This window comes from Aegilops tauschii, chromosome 4 (assembly GCF_002575655.3).
Source record: "Aegilops tauschii subsp. strangulata cultivar AL8/78 chromosome 4, Aet v6.0, whole genome shotgun sequence".
Classification (NCBI taxonomy): domain Eukaryota; kingdom Viridiplantae; phylum Streptophyta; class Magnoliopsida; order Poales; family Poaceae; genus Aegilops; species Aegilops tauschii.
Window position 1 is genome coordinate 206,575,854 of NC_053038.3, and position 7,520 is coordinate 206,583,373.

A 7,520-nucleotide genomic window follows, 5' to 3' on the forward strand; every position below is an offset into this window, starting at 1 on the left:
CATGATGTTTTGCTTGGAGCGTCTTGTATGATATGAGTCTTTACTTTTTAATTTTCCAAAATCATCCTTGTTGTACAGACCTTTTGAGAGGGATACGCATGAATCTTGATTTATTAGAATACTCTATGTGCTTCACTTATATCTTTTGAGCTAGACAATTTTGCTCTAGTGCTTCACCTATATATTTTTAGAGCACAATAGTGGTTTTATTTTGTAGAAATTATTGAACTCTCATGCTTCACTTATATTATTTTGAGAGTATCTAAACAGCATGGTAATTTGCTTTGGTTATGAATTTAGTCCTAATATGATAGGCATCCAAGAGGGGTATAATAAAAACTTTCATATAAAGTGCATTGAACACTATGAGAAGTTTGATTCCTTATGATTGTTTTGAGATTTAAAGATGGTGATATTAGAGTCATGCTAGTGAGTAATTGTGGATTGGAGAAATACTTGTGTTAAAGTTTGTGATTGACGTAGCATGCACATATGGTGAACCGTTATGTATCGAAGTTGGAGCATGATTTATTTATTGATTGTCGTCCTTATGAGTGGCGGCCAGGGACGAGCGATGGTCTTTTCCTACCAATCTAATCCCCTAGGAGCTTGCACGTAGTACTTTGTTTCGATGACTAATAGATTTTTGCAATAAGTATGTGAGTTCTTTATGACTAATGTTGAGTCCATGGATTATACGCACTCTCACCCTTCCACAATTGCTAGCCTCTCTAGCACCGCGCAACTTTCTCCGGTGCCATACACCTACCTATTACCTTCCTCAAAACAGCCACCATACCTACCTATTATGGCATTTCCATAGCCATTCCGAGATATATTGCCATGCAACTTCCACCGTTCCATTTATTATGACATATACCATCATTGTCATATTGCTTTGCATGATCATGTACTTGACATAGTATTTGTGGCAAAGCCACCTTTCATAATTTTTTACACATTTCACTCGTGAGTCATTCCACATCCCGGTACATTGCCGGAGGCACTCATATAGAGTCATATTTTGCTCTAAGTATCGAGTTGTAAGTAAATAAAAGTGTGATGATCTTCATTATTAGAGCATTGCCCCATGTGAGAACAAAAATAAAAGAGGCCAAAAAAGCCAACAAAAAAAGAGGCCAAAGAAGCCAAACAAAAAAAGAGAGAAGGGCAATGTTACTATCCTTTTTCAACACTTGTGCTTCAAAGTAGCACCATGATCTTCATGATAGAGAGTCTCCTATGTTGTCGCTACAATATACTAGTGGGAATTTTTCATTATAGAACTTGGATTCTATATTCCAACGATGGGCTTCCTCAAATTGCCATAGGTCTTCGTGAGCAAGCAAGTTGGATGCACACCCACTTAGTTCTCTTTTGAGCTTTCATAAACTTATAGCTCTAGTGCATCCATTGCATGGCAATCCCTACGCACTCACATTGATATCTATTGATGGGCATCTCCATAGCCCATTGATACGCCTAGTTGATGTGAGACTATCTCCTTCATTTTGTCTTCTCGACAACCACCATATTCTATTCCACCTATAGTCCTAATATGATGGGCATCCAAGAGGGATATAATAAAAACTTTCATATAAAGTGCGTTGAATACTATGTGAAGTTTGATTCTTTATGATTGTTTTGGATATAAAGATGGTGATATTAGAGTCATGCTAGTGTGTAATTGTGGACTGGTGCAAATACTTGTGTTAAAGCTTGTGATTCCCGAAGCATGCACGTATGGTGAACCGTTATGTGATGAAGTCGGAGCATGATTTATTTATTGATTGTCTTCCTAATGAGTGGCGGTCGGGGACGAGCTATAGTCTTTTCCTACCAATCTATCCCCCTAGGAGCATGTGTCTATTACTTTGTTTTGATAGCTAATAAATTTTTGCAATAAGTATGTGAGTTCTTTATGACTAATGTTGAGTCCATGGATTATACGCACTCTAACCCTTCCACCATTGCTAGCCTCTCTAGTACCGCGCAACTTTCGCCGGTGCATTACACCCACCATATAATTATGGCATTTCCATAGCCATTCCTAGATATATTGCCATGCAACTTCCACCATTTCGTTTTATTATGACACGCTCCACCATTGTCATATTGCTTTGCATGATCGTAAGACAGCTAGCATGATGTTTTCATGGCTTGTCGGTTTTTTATGTCGTTTGCTATGCTAGATCATTGCACATCCCGGTACGCCGCTGGAGGCATTCATATAGAGTCATATTTTATTCTAAGTATCGAGTTGTAATTCTTGAGTTGCAAGTAAATAAAAGTGTGATGATCATCATTATTAGAGCATTGTCCCATGTGAGGAAAGGATGATGGAAGCTATGATTCCCTCACAAGTTGGGATGAGTCTCCGGACTTTACAAAAAAATAAAAGAGGCCAAAGAATCCCACCAAAAAAATGAGAGAAAAGAGAGAAGGAACAATGTTACTATCCTTTTTCCACACTTGTGCTTCAAAGTAGCACCATGATCTTCATGATAGAGAGCCTCCTATGTTGTCACTTTCATATACTAGTGGGAATTTTTTGTTATATAACTTGGCTTGTATATTCCAATGATGGTAATCCTCAAATTGCCCTAGGTCTTCGTGAGCAAGCGAGTTGGATGCACACCCACTTAGTTTCTTTCCGAGCTTTCATAAACTTATAGCTCTAGTGCGTCTGTTGCATGGAAATCCCTACTCACTCACATTGATATCTATTGATGGGCATCTCCATAACCGTTGATACGCCTAGTTGATGTGAGACTATCTCCTTCTTTTTGTCTGCTCCACAACCACCATATTCTATTCCACCTATAGTGCTATGTCCATGGTCACGCTCATGTATTACGTAAAAGTACAAAAGGTTTGAGAACATCAAAAGTATGAAACAATTGCTTGGCTTGTCATCGAGGTTGTGCATGATTTGAATATTTTGTTTGATAAAGATGGAGCATATCCAGACTATCTGATTTTGTAGGGATAGCTTTCGTTGGCCATGTTATTTTCAGAAGACATAACTGCTTTGTTAGTGTATTTGAAGTATTATTGTTTTTATGTCAATGTTAAACTTTTGTTTTGAATCATATGGATGTGAACATTCATGCCAAATAGAGAAAATTACATGGATAAATATGTTAGGTAGCATTCCACATAAAAAATTCTCTGTTTTGAATGTTTATATGCATTAATATGCTATTTTATATTATTTTTGGGACTAACTTATTAACCTAGAGCCCAGTGCCAGTTTCTATTTTTTCCTTGTTTCGAGTTTTACAGAAAATGAATATCAAACGGAGTCCAAACGGAATAAAACTTTACGATGATTTTTCTTGGACCAGAATACACCCACGGAACTTGGAGATGAAGTCAGTAGAGTCCCCAGGGCACCACAAGCCCTCAGGGCGCGCCCTAAGGGGAGCGCGCTCCCTTGGCTTGTGCCCCCCCGGGAGTCCACCGACCTCCCTCTCAACTCTATAAATCCTCAAATATTCCATTATCAACAGAAGCGTCCACAAAAATAATTTTCCGCCGCTGTAACCTTCTATTCCTGTTAGATCCCATCTTGGGGCCTTTTCCGGCATCCTGCAGGAGGGGGATTCGATCATGGAGGGCATCTACATCAACCCTATTGCCCTTCTGATGGAGCGTGACTAGTTTACCATAGAACTACGGGCCGATAGCTAGTAGATAGATGGCTTCTTCTCTCTCTTTGATTCTCAATACCATGTTCTCCTCAATGTTCTTGGAGATCTATCCGATGTAATCTTGTTTTGCTGTGTGTTTGCCGAGATCGATGAATTGTGGATTTATGATCAGCTTATCTATGAATATTATTTGAATCTTCTCTGGATTCTTATATGCATGATTTGATATCTTTGTATTTCTCTTCGAATTATCCGTTTGGTTTGGCCAACTAGATTGGTTTTTCTTGCAATGGGAGAGATGCTTAGTTTCGGGTTCAATCTTGCATGATTTCACCAAGTGACAAAGTAGGGGTAGCGAGACACGTATTGTATTGTGGCCATTAAGGGTAAAAATATGGGCTTTTCATCATATTGCTTGAGTTTATCCCTCTACATCATGTCATCTTACTTAAGGCGTTACTCCGTTCTTATGAACTAATACTCTAGATGCATGCTGGATAGCGGTTGATGTGTGGAGCAATAGTAGTAGACGCAGTCAGGAGTCGGTCTACTTGACACGAACGTGATGCCTATATTGCATAATCATTGCCTTGGATATCGTCATTACTTTGCGCTTTTCTATCAATTCCTCGACAATAATTTGTTCACCCACTGTATTATTTGCCTTCAAAAGAGAAGCCTCTAGTAAAACCTATGACCCCCGGGTCTATTTTCCTTCATATATTTTCAGATCTATATACCAAAAATACCTTGCTGCAATTTATTTACTTTATTTTGTTTTACGTTTTAGTAATCTTTTATATCTATATCTATCATATCTCACCTTTGCAAGTGACCGTGAAGGGATTGACAACCCCTTTATCGCGTTGGGTGCAAGTGTTTGATTGTTTGTGTAGGTGCATATATTAGGGACTTGCATGTTTCTCCTACTGGATTGGTACCTTGGTTCTTAACTGAGGGAAATACTTATCTCTACTTTGCTTCATCACCCTTTCCTCTTCAAGGGAAAAACCAACGCAAGCTCAAGAAGTAGCAGGAAGAATTTCTGGCGCCATTGCCTGGGAGATCCACATCAAGCCTACCAAGTACCCATCATAAACTCTCATCTCTTGCCTTACATTATTTGCCATTTGCCTCTCGTTTTCTTCTCCCCCACTTCTAAAACGTTTTCAGAAAAATACAAAAAGATTTGCCTTTTTATTCGCCCTTCTTCCGTTGTCTTTTCGTTTGCTTTTTGGTTGCTCGTGTGTTAGATAGCTCGCTTTGTCACGATGTCTCAAGAAAATACCAAGTTGTGTGACTTTTCCAATACTAATAATAATGAATTTATTAGTACTCCAATTGCTCCCGCCACTAGTGTGGAAACATTATGAAATTAATGCCGCTTTGCTTAATCTTGTTATGAAAGATCAATTTTCTGGCCATCCTAGTGAAGATGCCGCATCCCATCTGAATAATTTCATTGAGTTGTGTGATATGCAAAGGAAGACAGATGTGGATAACGATATTGTTAAATTTAATCTATTTCCGTTCTCACAACGAGATCGTGCTAAAACTTGGTTTTCATCTTTGCCTAAAAACAGTATTGATTCATGGAATAAGTGTAAAGATGCTCTTATTTCCAAGTATTTTCCTCCTGCTAAGATCATCTCCCTTAGGAACGATATTACGAATTTTAAGAAACTTGATCATGAACATGTTGCACAAGCTTGGAAGTGGATGAAATTGTTGATACGAAATTGCCCTACTCATGGTTTAAATTTGTGGATGATCATAAAAAAAATTATGCCGGATTGAATTTTGCTTATAGAAATCTTTTAGATTCAGACGCGGGAGGTACTTTTATGGAAATTACATTAGGAGAAGCTACCAAACTCCTAGATAATATTATGGTTAATTATTCTCAATGGCATACCGAAAGTTCTTCTACTAGTAAAAAGGTGCATGCGATTGAAGAGATTAATGTTTTGAGTGGAAAGATGGATGAACTTATGAAATTGTTTGCTAGTAAGAGTGCTCCTATTTATCCCAATGATATGCCTTTGTCTACTTTGGTTGAAAATAATAATGAATCTATGGGTGTGCATTGTTGGTAGGAACAATTTTGGTAATAACGCGTATAGAGGTAATTTCAATCCTGTGCCGTTTTCTAGTAATTCCTCTAATAATTATGGTAATTCCTGCAACAATTCATATGGAAGTTATGATAATATGCCCTCTGATCTTGAGAACAACATTAAAGAATTTATTAGTTCTCAAAAGAATTTCAATGCTTTGGTCGGAAAAAAATTGCTTAAGATTGATGATTTGGCTAGGAACATGGATAGAATTTCTCTTGATGTTAATTCTTTAAAAATTAGATCTATTCCACCCAAGCATGATATTAATGAATCTCTAAAAGCTACGAGAATTTCTATTAATGAGTGCAAAGAAAGAACCGCTAAGATGCGTGCTAAGCGAGATTGGTCTGTAAAAGCATGTTCTTCTAGTTTTTGTGAAAATAATGATGAAGATCTTAAAGTGATTGATGTGACTCCTTTTTAATCTTTGTTTTCTAATATAAATCTTGATAAAGATGGGACTAGAGATGAGTCAACTTTAGTTGCGTCCCAATGATTTGGAGTTTATAGATCTTGATGCAAAAATGGATAAAAATGGGATTGGAGAGGTCAAAACTTTAAGTAGTATGAACCCACTCTTTTGGATTTCAAGGATTTTAATAATGATAATCGTTCTTAGATAGATTTTATTTCCTTGTTGCAATCCATGTTAAATTCTCCTCATGCTTATAATCAAAATAAAGCTTTTACTAAACATATCGTTGATGCTATGATGAAATCTTTTGAAGAAAAGCTCGAATTGGAAGTTTCTATTCCTAGAAAACTTTATGATGAGTGGGAACCTACTATTAGATTAAGATTAAAGATTATGAGTGCCATGCTTTGTGTGATTTGGGTGCTAGCATTTCCACGATTCGAAAAACTTTACGTGATGTGTTAGGTTTCCATGAACATCTTGCGGATTCCACTATTAAGAAATCTATGTGAAGGATTAGTGATGTTCTTATTGTTCCAAATAGGAATTATGTGCCCGTACATTTCATTGTTCTTGATATAGATATCACTCCTACATGTCCTATTATCCTTGGTAGACCTTCCCTTAGAATGGTTGGTGCAATTATTGATATGAAAGAAGGAAACATTAGATTTCAATTTCCGTTAAGGAAGGGCATGGAACACTTTCCATGAAAGAAAATTAAGTTGCCTTATGAATCTATAATGAGGGATACTTATGGATTGCATACCAAAGATGACAATAGCGCTTGTTGGGAGGCAACCCAATTTTATTTTTGTGTTTTTGTTTTTGCTACTGTTCTTGAATAAATACGCATTATTACCTCTGTAGTAATTGTGTTTTAGTGTTTTTAATTAGTGTTTGTGCCAAGTAAAGCCTTTGGGATACTTTGGTATATTGTTGATTTGATCTTGCTGAAAAACAGAAACTTTTGCGCTCAATGCCAGAATTATTAAAAATCACAAAAGCGTGATCAAATCCTGAATAATTTACACAAGATTTATATATGAATTGCCTTTGTTGTCCTAATGTTTCAGAATTTTTGGAGTTACATAAGTATACGAAGTTTACAGATTACTACACACTGTTCTGTTTTTGACAGATTATGTTTTCTTTGTGTTGTTTGCTTATTTTGATGAATCTATGAGTAGTATCGGGAGTATGAAACATGGAGAAGTTGGAATACAGTAGATATTACACCAATATAAATATAGAATGAGTTCACAATACTACCAAAAAGTGGTGATTTATTTTCTTATACTAACGGATCTCATGAGTTTATTTTTGAGTTTT